Raw genomic sequence first — 17,048 nt, 5'->3', positions numbered from 1 at the left:
AGGACTATGATTTTTCTTTTGCAAGCTGTGTCATTCATTGTCTTATTATATCTCTAACTCTAGGGCACAGAGGCCTCTGAACTGGAACTGACCTGAAAGACGCTTTCCTGACCACTAGCTTTCGTGATACCAGAAGATACCACGTGGTGCCAAAAAACAGCTCGGTAATCAATGATGTAGGTTGATTCCATGTCTTCTCCACAAGATTCCAGGTCTGCAGTGCTCAAAACAAAGCTAGGTCGGCCTCACTCAGGAGTGTGGACTCAGTATACCCAGCGAATTTGTATTTCTTGTACGTTCTCTCAGTGAAGATCAGGTTGCTTATCCTGGGAACATTTCGAGAAACCACTGGTGGGAGTTTCAAAGAAGAGATCTCTGGAGATGACAGAAGAGGGGCAAGTATCTGTAGGCAGCAGGGGAAACAGGGCTGAAGCACACAGCCTCTGAAAATATCCAAGTCCCCTCATGTTACCTTCTCCGTGCCGTTGACGGGCAGGACCGAGAAAAACAGTTTACTTTTAATAAATGAGCAGTCATTGTTTTCAGCTGCATTGACAGATCCAGGGTTGTCAAATAGGTCAGGATTGGTAACTGCTCCTATATCTCATTAGAAAAGAATTTCCCTAGGATGTTTAGGAACAAAAGATTAAGACATCAGAGTCCTCACAAAAACCTAGGAGATCCAGGGCTCAAGGCAGATATACCAGATAGAAGCCAAAAAAAAAAAAAAAAAAAAAAAAGAGTTTAAATTGATTTCTATGAGACAGAAAAATTTGAATACCATTGTTTGAGTCTTAGATTATCTCATAATCCACTCAACTTCTCCCCCCTCACATATGTAATGTATAGGGAACTCATCTTCTCTAAGGAATAATTTACCTATTATAATAATTTTGTTAGTATTAAGCATGTAAAGGGGCTTACACGTATTAGGGGCTGCTAATAAGAGATCAAAGGAAGCGGCAGGAAGAGTATTCTAGAGAGAAATGAGTTTTGAATTGTTCTCTTGGGAGCAAGGAAACCTCTCATGTGCACTATCACAGACTGAAAACTTCAGAGATCACTATAGTAACTACCCAGGGAAACTGAGCAGGAAATTGAACATGCTCAAGAGTCTCATTATATACAGAAAATTACTCTAGGTACCTATGTCCAAATTTGTGATTTTGCTGTTGCGTGGTTGTTATTGTTGGATTGTTGTTGTTGCTGCTGTTGGCTTATTGTTGGCTTGTTGGTGGTGGTGGTGGTGGTTGTTGACTTGTTGTTAGCTTGTTGTTGAGTTGTTGTTATGTTGCTACTGTTGTGTTGTTGTTGTGTGGTGGTGGTTGTTGTTGGCTTGTTGTTGTTGTTGGGTTGTTGTACTGAGAGGGGGTCTCCATGTATCTCTGACTGTCCTGGAACTTGCCCTGTAGACCAGGCTGAACTAGAACTCACAAATTTCCATCCTCCCCAGCCTCCCAAGTATTAGAATTAAAGGTGTGCGCCATGACATCCAGCTCCAAGTCCTATGTTTTTTAAGGAATTAAAGAGCAAGAAAGTGAAATGGGATTGTTGTTTGTGGGCAGGAACCATGTGTTCGCTGCTCGCTTGCCTGGAAGTTGAGTCTAGACAGCAGACTGATGAACACATAGAAGGTTTTCTTCATTCCGGTTCTCTCCAGCCTCTTGGATTAAATAATAAAATATATGATCCATAGCTAATGAAAATCAATACAATCTGAAGAATAGTATACAAAAGAAAAAGAAGGAAGAAAATGTGATTGATTTTTTTTTCAGTATTGTTCATAACATTCTCCTTAGAGAAGATTGCCTATTAAGGAGCTCCAGATATTACTCAGTATTGCTGTGTATGTGTGTGTGTTTACATGTACATATGTATGTACACATGTGTGTGGAAGCCAGAGGTTACCACCAGGTGTCATTCCTCAATTACTTCTCCGCCTTATTATTCTTTTAGAATGATTTTTTTTTTATGTGTATAGGTATTTTGCCTACACGTTAGTCAGGTCTGCACATCATATGCATGCAGTGCCTCCAGAGACCAGAAGAGGGCATCAGACCTGCCGGAACTGGCGTTAGAGGCAGTTGTTAGTCACTGAGTGATGGAAATGAAACTGGGGCTCCTGCAAGAGCAGTCAGTAGTCTTAACCACTGAGGCATCTCTTATCTCACACATCCTCACGTATCTGTGTGTGTGTGTGTGTGTGTGTGTGTGTGTGTGTGTGTGTGTGTGTGTGATCATGTCTCTCACTTAGCCTGGAGCTCTCTGATTGGCTGCACTGGCTTGCCAGCTAGCCCCAAGCATCTTCTAGCCTTTACCTTTTCACCTCTAGGATTGTAGATGTACAGCCACAAGACCTGTCTTTTGCCTAAGGACTAGGGATCCAAACTTGGGTCTTCATGCTGTGTAGTAGTAATTTCCTGACTGAGCTGTGTTCCAGATCGAAAGACAGCCTGGACCTGCTGCAAAGCCAGCTTTTACTCTGGATTTACTAAAAATCTCATATGTTTTTGTCTCATTTTGATGGCATGGCACATTCAAATTTAGAGGCCCTTAATGCCTCTGAAATCAAAAGGCCCGTGCTGCGTCTTTCTTTGTCCCACGCAACCATTTTTCCTTTACCTTCGAAGGAGTATCTCAGCACGTTTCAGACCACAGACAGAAATTGCAGTCTGGTGGAAGGCTCCCAATTTTTGTGGAATTCATTTCCCAGTCTCGGGCAGACAAATGGTTTTCCAACATGTCTAACAAGAGCTGTGGCTGCTTTCTCATCTGAACCCATCAGCGTAAAGCCATCAATAAAACTGGCCAGGACAGTGTCCCGTGGAAGAGATTTACTGCACTGTGACATTATTGTGACTGCTCAGTAACAGCTGTCCAAAGGGTGGCTATTACATTCTATCTCAGGACCAATCCTTAACAAAAGCCATTTATTGTTGCTGCGTTCCAAGTCAACTCAGCTTGCAAGGGTGTTAGGCAGAGTCGGTGGAGGCAAAGAGAAGCCGGTCATGGCATCAGCCACTTCGCTACAAAACACAGTGGATTTTCTGCTCTTGCTTTGCCCCAAACTGCTGTTCACCAAGACATGAGGGTTTTTTTTTTTTTTTTTATGTCGCAGCCTATTAAACATCTCTCAAATTAAGGTCCCACTATTAAGGTCCCACTTACTTGCCTCCCAGCAAGGCTCCCTTGTGACCGGTCTGTTTGGCCTACTGAATAATTCATCAGCTTCCTAAGATGCATTCAGCTGTTCTGCAGATACCTAGGTGTTTGCCCTCAGGCGCCCACATGGACACTCAGGAAGCCGCCTAGTGGAGCTTAAGACTTCTAGGGGCCTCGAGAGAGCCGGGTGAAGTGTGGGTCAGCTAGACCAGTGAAACTTGAGCCGGGAGAGGCGTGCTCTCCCAGAGTGGTAAGGGCTCAGGATAGCTGTTTAAAAAGTGCCTGTGCCCTCCTGGAAGCTCCAACTGGGCTGCTTCCTGTGCACCCAGTGCCAAGATGAAGGAGAAATTAAAGTCTGGCTGGGAGGCGGTGAGGATTTTTCTCAATGAAATTCCGGGATGAGCTGGGGGCTGAAGGGTACTCTCTTGCAGTTTCGGCTGCATCTGCCGCACGTGGTACCCAGCGGTGCGGTGGCCCACGTCCCTTCACACTGCAGAGAAAGAAAATGTCACCGGCTGGCGCGGCTGCCAAGACATGACAAGATGGAGAATGGCTGGAAAGAAAATGGTGGAAAGAGGAAAGACAGTTCCTTAATCCTTTCTTCTCCTCATCCCTCACACGGATTGGAACAGGAGAGGGTCCCAGTGCCTGCTCCCCTTTAAGCTGGATCACCATCAGAAATGAGAAGTGTAATGACATTAAGCCATCGTGGATTAGTTTATTGCAGGTAGGTTGAAAACAAAAACAAAAACAAAACAAAAAAAAGAGGGGAGGGGCGACAGAACGTCTCAGAAACATGACTGCTGAGGAGGATGTGGGCCGTTTTCCTTAGCTCGTCTCTGGGGAGCAACTTGGACCTTTGTTTCTTCATTGTGTTTCTTGTTCCCTGAAGAAGAATCATTGCACTCGCCCAAAAAAGCACTCCTGAGAAGCCAGCAATCTTCCCCTTCCATCCCACAGCCATTAACAACTTGTGTGGCAGCCCCTCAGAGGCATCTGGCTCCCTTCTCCCTGTCTCCATTGCTCTTTTTCCTCCCTCATCTTATTCTTCTGGCTATTGCAAATCTCTCCCATGTTCTGGCCACATGCTTTCTGGTCTGTTTCAAATAACACATCTCAAGGCTTTTTGAAAAGATCTTCCATTCCAACCATAGGACTTGCCTGGGTGTCCTTCCCTGTTGAATATGGATATCTTAGCTAGGGAGAGCAAGAGAAGCCAAGCAAAGCCGTGGCAATAACCACAAATTAAAGCAGGACACGGAGCGGGGGGCTGTGGGGGAGAAAGCCTAAGGCTCCCTGTTTGGAATACATTAGTGAGATTTAAACAGAAACACCCCAAGTCCCCATTCAGCCTTAGGAAACCGGTGCACTTTCCAATTCTTGCCTCCCACACTTCACCCTGAAAGGGAGACACAGAGACACGATGAACGGAGAGCAAATGAGGACAAGCTTACCCTTAGAGAAAGCCGGAGCCCTAGCTCAGAATTCTGGGAGTGGGCTGTATTATTTTACACTATTTGAGAACAGTGCTAGAACAACCGGAGACAGGACCCTGCCCCCCACTGTAAGCCTGCCTGATGACCCCCCGGGAACTCAAGATTTCACTTCCTGCGGTGACATTTCTCTCATGCCTGCCTGAGCTGGAACACTGATCTGTCCTTTCTAGATACTAACCATACCCCGGTGATGGTACATCCTGAGTTTAAAAAGCAAAACAAATAAACTGGCCGATGACCTTTGTAGAGTTGGAGATGCAGTTATATAAATAAACTACATGGCATTTTCTTATAAGATAATATAATGAAGGTTTTTTTTTCCTCTAGAAAACATCTGGACCATATGTTACTATACCCATATTTATAATTACTCTTGCTATGTCTGCACACACATATGCATGCGTGCACATGCGTGCACACACACATAAGAAGAAGAAAGAACAAGAGAGACAGAAAGAGAGAGACAAAAGACTATGAACTGTCCCACGTCGCCTGATTTTGCATTTTAATCATGGTCTCCTAGAGAAAACTCGAATCCCTAAAAAGGTCATAAATTTGAACCTCCTGGACAGTGGGAGAAGATGTCCTCATTGTAGGTTATACTTCTACTGAACTTTAAACAGGCCAGTGCCGCCTTAACAGTTCAGTGTGGGGATCAAGGAACTGTACATGGTGCTAGCCGAAGTCTGAATTGGTCCAAACTATATGAAGGCTGTTTGATGTTGTCATTTAGTGATCAATTCCTTCGACCTTGAGAGAGAGTCTACTTTCGGAAGAAGCATTTCTGTAATAGTTATATTTTCTAGGAGAAAATAACCTATGTGTCCATCAATAACAAAATGACTGAGTGATTTATTATTCCCATAGTAAACATGTTATAGATGGATATGTGTTCCTGCGTTCAAGGTGTTCACTATATATGTGTGTATTTATGCAAAAAATTCCAAGTAAAATAGGTATTAACTGGAAATATAAGCATCTCTACATCAATATTCCAGGAAAGCATAAAAATACATAATGGTAGAGAAACAACTTAAATAAAGGGGCTATGAAGAAGGCATAGGGAAACCACTATTTCGTAACAAATTAGAACTATAGGTTTTTAAAAGAATTTGAAGGGAAATACTATACATAGCTAGACAAAGCTGCTCTTAGAAGCCATAGGTCATTAAACAAAGAAACCCATTATCAGGAGTGGGATACTTCCTTGTACGTTGCTGGTCAGGAAGAGTCCAGGTAGTTTGAATATAATTGGTCCCCATAAAACCAGAGAGTGGCACTATTAGTAGGTGTGGCTTATTGGATTAGGTGTGGCCTTGTTGGAGGAAGAGTGTCACTGTGGAGGTGGATTTTGAGGTCTCCTATTTGTTCAAGCCATATCCAGTGTGTCAGACCACTTCTTATTGGCTGCAGGTCAAGATGTAAGATTCTCAGCTCCTTCTCCAGCACCATGTCTGCCTGCATGCCACCATGACGCATCATGATGATAATGGACTAAACTTCTGAAAATGTAAATTACCCCAATTAAATGTTTTTCCTTTATAAGAGTTGCTGTGATCATGGTGTCTTTTCGTGGCAACTGAAACCCCAACTAAGAGACCCCCATAACTACCATCCCCCAAATCACAAGCTCTTGCCATTCAAAATTTGTCCACCAGAACTAAATGATAAGACCATATGGTTGAAGGTATCATGCTGAAGTCAAAACACACCCTGCTTGCATAATAATGATATAAAACGTCACTAAAAATACAACCTGTTTAAAGACCGCGAATCGCAAGTATGAGAGGGCCAGCCTGTCAGTCATCTGGAGGAGGAGACATTTTGTGGGACCAAACTCTTTTAAATGTGGAGTCTGGCACTCATTTCTAATCGGCATCATCGGATTGAATCAATTTAGAAGGTCATCTATCTAGTCAGTATGCTCCTGAGAGCTGAACTGAGTTGTGGGGAAAGCCTTGAACATGACCTGACTGAGTTCTTCTGGGCTAAGACAACATGTTTTCAAAAGAGCTCTTTCTAATTCCCAGAGGCTTATCCCAAGTATTGAGTAGAGAGCTGAGGGTAAGCTTACTATTAACAGTGCCTTTTGTATTCCTGCCCCTCCCCCCTCCCACCCCATGGTCTGGAGTTTCGGTAAAAATGGATTTTGAACACATATTCTAACTCTCTAGAGTGGGATTAGTATCCAACTTCTGTCTGACCGTCACCACACAGGCCAATGAAATAATTCTCTTCAGTATCGGGTCTGAAAGTCTCAGTATGAAAAACATAGAAAAGAACTAAGTTTGGTAGATTTTTTTTTTTTTTTTTTGCAAAGTAGCTCTTTCCTATCTATAAGAAAATTGGCATGCATTAACACCCAGGCCTGACTGTTGTATGAACAATACAAACCAGGGTCCTTAGCCTGTACCCCTATATGATGATGTTCATGGATTGTCACATGGGCCAGAAATTTCAGTACCAGGACTTCAGCCCAAGGGCTGCTGCCACAAATGTTAAAACTCTGATTTTGGTGTAGTTCCCTGATACCACCTCTTCCTCTTGGTGATTTTGACTCCTCCTTTTCTCAATGCCTGCTTGTGTTCCTTACAACACAAAAAACCAAAGGCCCTCATTTTTCTTTTATGCCCATATGAGGTGGCTAAAAAAAATCTAACCAATCCTGGTCCTTGCTGATGTCAGGACCACCAGAATGAGAGATCACGTTATCAGGTTCCCATGCTTCTCTGCGGTCTTACTCTGAATCTCTTGAAAGAGCATCTCTGTGGAATCTGTATTTTGTTGTTGCTGCCCTGTAAGTTCAGCTTCTTGGTTTCTATAAGACGCTCATTGACTTCTTCCTTAAATATTTAATGATAAATGGGACAGAAGAGATTTTTCTAAAAACAGTTTGCCTGGGCTTAATGGAAATGACACTGCCGTGGTACAGGCGTCCAAATAAACAATTCCATCACATCCTGATTGGTGCCACGGGGTCTGAGGTGACCCCACATGGATCAAATTCATCTGGTACATAACCGCCAAATTAATAAAACATGTGTTGGCTTGTTCCAGATTCCCATAGTGTTCAGGCACTTCCTACAGCGCAAACATGGCAGCTTCATCTGTATTCTAGAAGGACTGGGGATCTGCACCGTTAAGATGGATACCCGAGAGCAGTATGCAAGTCCTCTGTGGTGGCACAGGATCTCACTGGAATAGGCAGGATGAAAATGAAGCATGCTTTGCTTGTTGCTAAGCCTCTTTTGTCTGTTTTCTCATTCATGGTGAAACTGCTAGTAAGTGCAGAAAAAAAATATACAAACTGCTGGACACTCAGAGGAATTGAAATTGTCCAAGGCATTATTCAAATGAAATCTACAATGTCTACATTCTATGTTGGCTGTTCTCAATAATGAGTTCTGCAGTCCTGACCACATGCAACCATCATTTCTGCCATTCCTATTATATCCCTGCTTCCTCCGAGGCCGGACATGTCAGAAGCCCTGTGAAGAATCTCTAACTATCTCTACTTATTCTTCTTTACCTTGAACAGTAGAGCAGCCACCACCAACCTTCTTTCTCACATACTGCTGAGAAGAAATAGATAATGCCTTGTTTTTTCTCATTTGGATTATATAGAGGGAGACGATGAAGGTATTAGTTGATGTCAGGAATCCTGCAGACTTTCTGTTACTAAGAGGAGAGGGTTCTTACATCTTCATTTGTGTGCTGTTTGGGTGCCTGGTTGTTGGAGTGACACATCTACCAAGAGAAGAGGGTTTGCTAGATTCACTGATTGTCAGTGGAAGAGGGTATGATTTTGTGTGTGCATGAATGTATGAGTCTGTGTGTGTTTGTGTGTGTGTGTGTGTGCATATGTTGTGCTTAATGGGGAACGATGATTGGAAAGAGGCTTGTATATGTGTATTATGTTCATGTTTGGGGGTGTTGGTGTACATACACTTCCATAATCCTATTTCTCTGCTCTCAGAATCTCGCCAACCCAGAATTTTCATTTTGACCTCTTACTACTCTGATCTGGACTAGGAAAGGAAGAGAAACATATTCTGCATCTCTGAAATACTGATCAACATTAGAACTTCTTATATTCATTCAATTTATTCTTCCTTCCTCATTTTTTTTCATCATACAATTGTCCTGATGTATTGAAATGTTTATTTTCCTCTCCTCTTAGGTGCAAAAATCAAGATCAGCTGCTTTTATTTTTATCATTGTTGCATGACTTTTTTTTTTTTGGATGGGTATCCTTTAATTCACCACAGAGAGGGCATTCATTGGCAGACCAAAGAACCAATGCACCAAAGGCTAGCTTGGTGAATCTGCAGGTTTATTAGACTTCCCCATGAGCATGGTTGACTCAAGGCAGCTGCCTCACTGAAAAGCCCTCCTCCGTGGGGCTGACCACCTATGCAAGCTACATCTCTGGAGCTCTCTCCCCAATTTTCAAGCAACCTCATAAAAAATAATAAAAAATAAAAATAAAATATGTCTCTTCCCTAGCAATTGTTTTCTGAATACATAGCCTCAAGTCCTATCCTTGTGCATCTTGGACTGAGCATCCCAGTCTTGTAGGTTTCACGACTCCCCAAATCTGGTGACTGCCATGGGCCTCCCTCTCCCTTTACTGAAACAGTGTGATATATGTGTCTGGGTCACTGGAAAGGACATTACTTTGCTTTTCCCTTCTCTCCTTGGTGAGAGCTACTTGCTATTTGAGTCTGTGAAATTGAGGAAAATGAGCTTTTTAAAGCAGACACAGGATTTTTTGGAAGATGTCCATCTCCATCTCTGGATCCCCACTTCCGAGGCTGTTCCGTCGGCATCTCTAAGATTTCCCTCAGCTGACTCACTGGGCACCACGCTAACCTTCCAGTCCCACTGGTTTGCCTCACTTCAGCCCAGTGAACACCTGGCTGGTTTTCTCCCGTGCCGTCTTCAGAAGCCCTGCTGCTCTGCTCCGGTGTCTCCTGCCAAGCGCTGGCTGAGGGAAACCTCAGAAGCCGGAACAGGAAAGCATAACCAGGGATCAAGTTTCCCTGATAGGGATCTGTCCCCTGTGTTACCTGCAAGCCCTCACCTACTTCTGATTCCCCTGTGGTCACGTCTTGACTCTAATTCACTGACCTCCAGTGCCCTGGCATTGACTCCGTCTCCGGGCAGTAGATTTCCAGCTTTGCTGGGCCTAGCTGGCTACAACTAACCTTGACCTGTCCCAACGGCCTCCTACCTGAGCTTGCTTTTTCCGCTCTGGATTGTTATCTTTGGCTCCGAACCCTAGGTTGACTTCAGTCACCTATTCCCTGGGGCAGACAGTTCCCAACCTGCCCCCTTTCTGTCCCTGGGAACAGCCTTGGCATCCTGGCCAAGAGAAACTCTCTGAATAAGGAGATTCAAGGAAAAAAGGACAGGGAGCAGGTGCTGTTACATTTTACAGGCAGAGGAGCCACCTTTGGAGACTCCTGTGTATTCCTCACCTGCAAGTTCTCAGTGCTTGCAGTTTCTCGTGCCAAGGCGTGCAACTTTCCAACAGTTTTTGCAGGCAGAGGCAGTCTGTGCCAGCAACAGATGGCTGTACCTAGTTCCAGGCTTACTTATTTATGATGAAAAGACTAAAAGCCATACATGATTCAGAGACTGGCGTCATATCAAAAAAAAAATTGTAACGCCAGTTGTGTGTCTTTAGGGAAGTCCTTCAAGTCTTCCCAACATCAATTTCTACATATTTTTGTATCAAAAATCCACTGAACTGTTATTGTGAGAGATCTTTTTGTGTTTTCAATCTGAGACCGGCCATGGAGTGGACTCAGAGGAGACAGAAGGATGCAGAGAAGAAGAGGGGGGGCTGCAAAGATTCATGGTCTTTCCAAACGGAAGGGTGAAAAGAGGGGGAAGGGATCTTCTCTGTCGCTTTGTGGATCAATCAGTTTTGTTCCCTAATGTTTGACTCCCGAGCTTTATTGAATAATAAAACATTTAAAAAGTCACAATACACTATATAGTCTTTAAGATTGGAAATATCTCATTTTTAATGGGGCCTCAGCGAAATGCTCCAAAAAAAGATTTCAAAAATTCTCTAATTTAACTCATAATTACCTTGACAATTGTAGATCGATACGCAAACGCAGTCTTTTTTTTTATAAATCAGTTATTGCTGCTGTGTCGTTGTGACCATAATACTTTTTTGTTTTGTTTTTTCAAGACAGGGTTTCTCTGAAGTTTTGGAGCCTGTCATGGAACTTGCTTTGTGTACTAGGCTGTCCTCAAACTCCCAGAGATCCGCCTGCCTCTGCCTCTGCTGGGATTAAAGCCGTGCTCCACCATCACCCAGCTAGAACCTTAGTAGTTAATAGAAACAACCTGAGGGAAGGAAGGCTTATTTGGCTAGCAGTTTCAGGTTTCAGTAAAGCGTGGAAGGGAAGGCACGTTGGAGAAGCTCGAGCCATGCCTACAAGAGTGCATGGTGAATTGAGGCAGGCACGGGGATGGGAAGCACCTTCAAAGATCCATTCCTGGTGACTCCTGCCAGCTAGACCCCCACATCTTCAAGGTTCCATGGCCTCCCCAAACAGGGCAGCTAGCTATGGACGAATTCCGGGAAGTGTGAACCTGTGGTGGATGGTGCAGGGTCACACCATATAAGCTTCTACCCAAGAGTGTACGGGCAAGTAGATTTCCCATACTGCAATGCGCTCGTGTGTCAGGCCTAAAATAGGGCGTGGCTAGAAACGTTCCCTTGCCCTCCTGTGTGTTCATCAGGTTTATCCCCCTTTCATCCAACCATCTCCTTGTCCAAAATCTTCGCAATAAACTTCCTGAAGGTCAAATCACAGCTCGTGTCTTTGTCGCTGTATATACTAACATTATATAGAACACTTAGCTTAGGCCAGACTGCGTCCTACGTGTCTTAACCTATTAAGCCATTTGATACTTTCGAAATCCTCCGGCATGAATATTACTGCTACATGCATTTTTATAAAAATAGAAACACAGGTATGAAAGCTGAACTAACCTTCCTCAGCATAGGTTCCTGCAGAGGCAGAACTTGGACCTAAGCCCAGGCAGGTGAGTCCCAACAGTCTCTTTGTTAACACTGCACTATCTTTCCTCAGCTAGATGAACAAGCAGGTGAGTGACTGAGTAAGTTGTTCCAGCTGCTACTTGTCCTTTTTATTATCTCTTGTCACAAGGCAAGATGATAGTGTGAAAAAAATATCATAATTAAAAATTCATGAAGTATGAGAATAGAATTTGCTACTCAATCTGCAAATGCTTTCAGTGGAAATCAGAACCCAGATAATTATCTAACCAATATGTTCTTCAATTGCAACCAATTAAAAAAATATAGTTCCCTCGCTATAAACACTAATTACTAGCTATATTTAAGTATCGCCATTTCTCTATGTTCCTGGTTTTCAAATTTGATATGGAAATTTGATTTTAAAGTTATACAGACATTTATGTGTCGTAGGTGAGAGAGTGCCGGGGAAGAAAACTAGGAAGGGACTATGTTTCCCTGGACTCAAGGGATAGAAAAGCCAGCACTATCTAAGTTCTCATCTGTTTTGCCCAATTTCTGTCTCTGCACTGAACTGTTCACCAGACCGTCTTATCCAATAGTTGGTATCACATGTCCAAACCAGGACAAATAAGCTTCCCTTTCAAATCTGGTTCTTGTGAGAGAAAAATGCTATAGGAATTCCTACCACCAGTAGCCTTTAAGTTACCTGCCCACTTGGGCGTGGCCTCTTATACTATTTATGCTGATGTAAAGCGCACGGGATTCGGTTGCTGTTCCCCATTCCAGCAGAGGACTGTGATCTGTGAGTCCACCCCTAAATAAATAACCTTTTATTATACTCAGTTCTGAGCTAGTGTGAGATTTCTTTTTAGCGTCCTTCTTCACACAAACCTACTCTAAACAGAATCCTACAAATCACACAGATCATCCACATCTTTGTACCTTGTACCTAGTCAGGGATTCAAAAAACCTACGATTCTGTTGCGTATCTTACAGCACTGTGCCCACCGCTTCCCACCACCATCACTCAAGACACAACCTCCTTCATTGGGACATCTCTAGGAGCCCCCAGCAGAGACCCCACTTCTCCCTAGTCTGCTCGAATGCAGCAGATTCAAGAGGAAAACCCGACCGGCTCTTCCAAAGCCTTTGAGGTGCTCTAAAGACAAAGACAGAACTTTATTGTGGTACCCGGCACAGTGAGTGGTTCCACTCCCACCAACCTCTGCCACTGTACCTCAGGCTCCCCGTCCCTTGGTATATTAACTTCTGGTGTTCCTGGACTTTGATGAGTTCATCAGATGTGCTGAGGGCTTGTTTCTCTGGTGCTTTAGACATGATGCTGCCTCTGTATGTGCCTCTTTCCCTCATCTATTATCCAGTTGATCTTAGGCACACACGGGAGACCTCAGCTGGAATGAGAAAAGCCACACATGACCACCTCTAACTGCAGACTAAGTTAGGCCCCTATTGCCTGTCTTCATAGCACAATGAACTTCCTCTACCACATTGCATTATTTGGTGTATTTCCCATCCTTGCTTTCATTAGAGTTTATTTTGTGTATGATTATTTGTTTGAATCTGTCTCTTTTGATAGATTACAAGCTCCATGAGGTCAACGTCTCCTGTCCTGTTTGAATGAGCTGCTGTGGCTGTAATAGGCTGGAGGACAGTGGTAACCACAGACATTTGAGGTCCGTGTTTCATTTCACCCTTACCAGAACTCGGCAGGGAGCTATTAGTGCTACCCTTTGACGGGTGAGAAAGCCTGTACTCACAGAAGAGGAGAGAGATACTTGTGCAGGCGGCATAAAGCAAGGCTGGTGTATATCTTAAAGTCTGTGCTCAGTGGTTCCATTTTTCTGAGCAACGCTGCCTCTCCAATTATTTAAAAGTTGCCTCTTCTTAGAAATGAAGAATGGCCATTATAATCTATTTTTTTTAAACATAATTGCCTACTAAGAAATTTCCCCAGCTCTTTTGTTCTTTGTAAATTCTAAAAAGTAGTGCTATCTCTTCGGTATTTCCTGGGAGTTCTTTTGGTTTAACAAAAACAGTTACTATTACTTTCCATTCAAGGCAAAGCCCAATAAAGCTTCCGGAAAAGCCCTGATAGGTTAAGACGTATCTCACATCCATTGAATAAAAAACACATAGAGAAAGGAATTGGGTGGATTAAAGCAAATTGGGTCAAAGAGAAAGTTAATGAGATAAATGCAGGAACAAAGGAAACAGAAGAGATTATAGAGCAAAAAGAAGAGATAACTCCAAGGACATGGGTAAGTAAGAAACAAAAGCAGACGCCTCAGATTCCTAAAACTATCATTTCCAAAAGAGAAAAGATTCTGCTTAGCCTGTGAATTAAAATTGTCATTTTGCGTGTACCAGAGTGATACAGCTAACAATTGGGGGAGCCGCTTATTATTCTGAATATTTGGATTGCTTAAGCAAGGATTTCATAATTGTTTCACCAAAGTTAAGTTTTACTCTTGCTTCTTGTTTTTGCAAATTTTTTTTTGTTTAGCAATATGGGTGAAAGAAAGAAATTAAAGGAGTAAGAGAGCCCCACGTGTACTAAACTGAAATATGCAGTGTGTCACCACTTCCTAACCATTAATCTTCTCTCCCAACAGTAGAGCCAGGCTCTCCTGCAAGTCGGCCAAGGGCAGAACCATTTCCGTATCTGTAAAGTAGAAATGATGGTTTGCGGTTGCGTTTTCTCAGGGAGAGTTTTTAACATAACCTCAAACTGGATGCAAATCTCCATTGCATTATCCCATCCATGGAGCCCACCATGCCCCATCTCCATCCTCCCCTCAATTCCAGTGCTCTAAACCATAGGCTTTCATGACAACACGTCCCGTGGAATGCTTATTCTGGAATTATCATTATTTAAATGGACAGATCTTTCAAAATTAAAGGGATAACTTTCTAACTTGTTCCAGATAAGAGCCTACGAACTAAGCATCAGTGAACACAATGTCAGATTTGACAAATTTTTTAGAGAAATCTAGCTGTCTTGGTGTGGTTTCAGACTTTGAAGAGGAAAGGAAGTTATTCCTAAAGGTTTGCTCTTGGAGATAGTACCCATGTTCCCCAGTGGCTCCAAAGGTGAGGTGCCTTGGTCAGTGACAGTATCTAAGTATTCTCTGGAAATTCAGAAGTTATGTTCTAGCAAATACCCGGTAGTTGAGAAACTCAGAGGTTGGGGATGCAGTGATTAATTTCATTATAAACCCTTCTAGATGTTTGGGACACATTTCTTTATTTGTTGAAATGGAAAGCTTGGAAAGAGTAGGGCCGAGGGAAATATATTATGACAAAAAAATGTTCAGTGTGGGTTAGTATGTTTTCATCATCAAAACTCGGAATAATGTTTAGTGTGTCATATGATATCACCAGTTTTGCCTGCATAAAACACAGTATCTAGCTCAGCCTAGAAATAGTTCATTGTCATGAACCTAGGTAACTCATGCAAGAGAAAAGAGCCCCCTGCACAGAACCTGACCTATGAAAGCTAATAAATGGTTGCCGTTTCCTGCTCCAGGTTCCCTACAACAAACTCAGCCCAGGTTTCTAAACTCCAAGATAAATTATGAGTAATTCTTAGATATGTCTTCAGTATTCAGCAGATGTTACCAACAGGCAGCTCAGGCCATACGTATGAGAGATTGAATGGTCACCATCTTAGACTCCTTGAAAAAAAAATGTAATCATTCTTCACTGATTACGATCAGCTAAAACAATACCTTGTTGATTGTATATACTTCTGGATCAAAAGAGTCACAAAATTTAACCATACATGAAGCTTCATTCCAGCAAATACTTACCCTTTTTTCCAGGATGTTCTCGCCCGGTCACTTACCAACAGTTTCATTCTCTCCCAGTAGCTTGTTGTTTTTGTAAAATAACTGGTATCTAGGATGGAGATGAGCCCTCACCAGTGACTCCAAGTCAAGCCCAAACCATAAAACTCCAGCTCTTCTCTAAGGCCATGGCAAATGAAGAGGGAGCCCCCTGTGTCTCCCGCTGCAGAGGCTCCATTGCAGCATGTGGTGCAATAGGCTGTGTGATTGGAAATGGCCTGGACGGAAAAGGAACACACGCACCCCAACTAATCTACATTAACCAGATGAGCAGCAATGACGCCAGAGATTAGGCTAAATGCACTTTGCGACATTTGACATCTCGAAAGAAATTATTTATATACACATATCAAGACGGAACAGGAGAGAAGAAATGAGGATAATAAGAAAGGGAAACAGACAGCTTTCCTTGGGTGAAAGTATTCTCCTCAAAATAAAAGATGAAAATTCTTCCAGATCCATGCTTCAGTTTTAGTTTTTGTCTTTTTTTTTTTTTTCCCAGACAGGGTCTTACTATGTAGTCCAGGCTATCCTGTAACTCACTATGTAGCCCAGGTTGGCTTGAAACTCATGGTGAGCCTCTTGCCTCGGTCTCATGAGTATTGGGATTACAGATGTCAGGTTCATTGCTCAGCTGATGATCATATTTATCTTTAAAAAGTATTCTCTCCCATCAGCACACCTGCTAGCCTTTGATGGGAGGGGGGAGTGTCAACTAAGAGCCAAAAAAAAAAAAAGTGAGGTGCCCATAGGCTTCTATTTAGCACAAGACTAACAAGATTGCGTGCATGCTGTCTTAGTCACCTCAATTAGTGAAGTCTCGTCAGCCATTCATATTTAAAATAAGAGTCCGTACATCCTACACGCTCCAAATCAAGGATGTGATCAGAGCATCTGCTCAAACTGGAAATAGATACCCAAAAGCCACACTTTTCATGGCTTTCATTGACTTCTCTGGGGAATGAATTCATCCATAACTTATGTCCTGAGCACATAGTCAGAGAGATGATAGCCATCCGGCTCAGACTCACGGTCACGATGCATTTTGAGAGTCCAGACTTGTTCATTTTCTTCCTAATAATAATCTCAGTCCTACCCCTTTATTCAAAGCCATTTGACTTAAATCTTTCAAACCCATCGCCTGGAAACTGAGGACCATGCCACTTTTCAAGCAAGTTAGACATGGAATAAACACTACAACTTAGAAAGATCCTGAAACTGTTGAGTGTTGGGTCCTGCCCAACAGGGTCACACGTTCCAGAGGAGGGGAGTGTGGATTGAGTAAAGAAATAGATAAGATACAACAGATAGGATCAGGAGGACATCCAGTGATACTGTGATCTGCCTCAAGTTTATTATTCAAAGTTCTTATGTACCCAATCCCAAAAGGGGAGGAGGCAAAAGATTTCCTTACCATGAGTGCCCAGAAGAACAGAGCCAGGCATCTTGGTCTTCACCCTCAGCCTCTAGAACTTGAAGAAATACACTACTGTTGCTTAA

General features: G+C 42.9%; 2 long non-coding RNA genes across 7 annotated transcripts in view; both read right to left on the bottom strand.

The window, feature by feature from the left end:
• The window catches only part of LOC126497460 (uncharacterized), a 42,435-nt gene extending 35,690 nt beyond the window's left edge, over window positions 1-6,745 (bottom strand). For 5 of the 6 annotated variants that reach the window (XR_007590620.1, XR_007590623.1, XR_007590618.1 and 2 more), the window contains exon 1: window positions 93-6,745. This is a non-coding gene — a long non-coding RNA (uncharacterized lncRNA). The remainder of the gene's footprint in view (window positions 1-92) is intronic. The other variant, XR_007590622.1, reaches the window with a different exon arrangement.
• A 3,771-nt stretch (window positions 6,746-10,516) lies between these two features.
• On the bottom strand, window positions 10,517-17,044 carry LOC126497463 (uncharacterized). Its single transcript, XR_007590628.1, has 3 exons — window positions 16,963-17,044; window positions 12,920-15,766; window positions 10,517-12,841 (listed from the first exon to the last, which is right to left on the bottom strand). It is a non-coding gene; the product is annotated as an uncharacterized lncRNA (long non-coding RNA).
• Between the last annotated feature and the right edge of the window lie 4 nt (window positions 17,045-17,048).

This window comes from Alexandromys fortis, unplaced genomic scaffold (assembly GCF_014885135.2).
Source record: "Alexandromys fortis isolate MF-2015 unplaced genomic scaffold, M_Fortis_MF-2015_v1.1 scaffold_24, whole genome shotgun sequence".
NCBI classification, from domain to species: Eukaryota; Metazoa; Chordata; class Mammalia; order Rodentia; family Cricetidae; genus Alexandromys; species Alexandromys fortis.
This window is presented reverse-complemented; position numbering and strand designations above follow the sequence as displayed.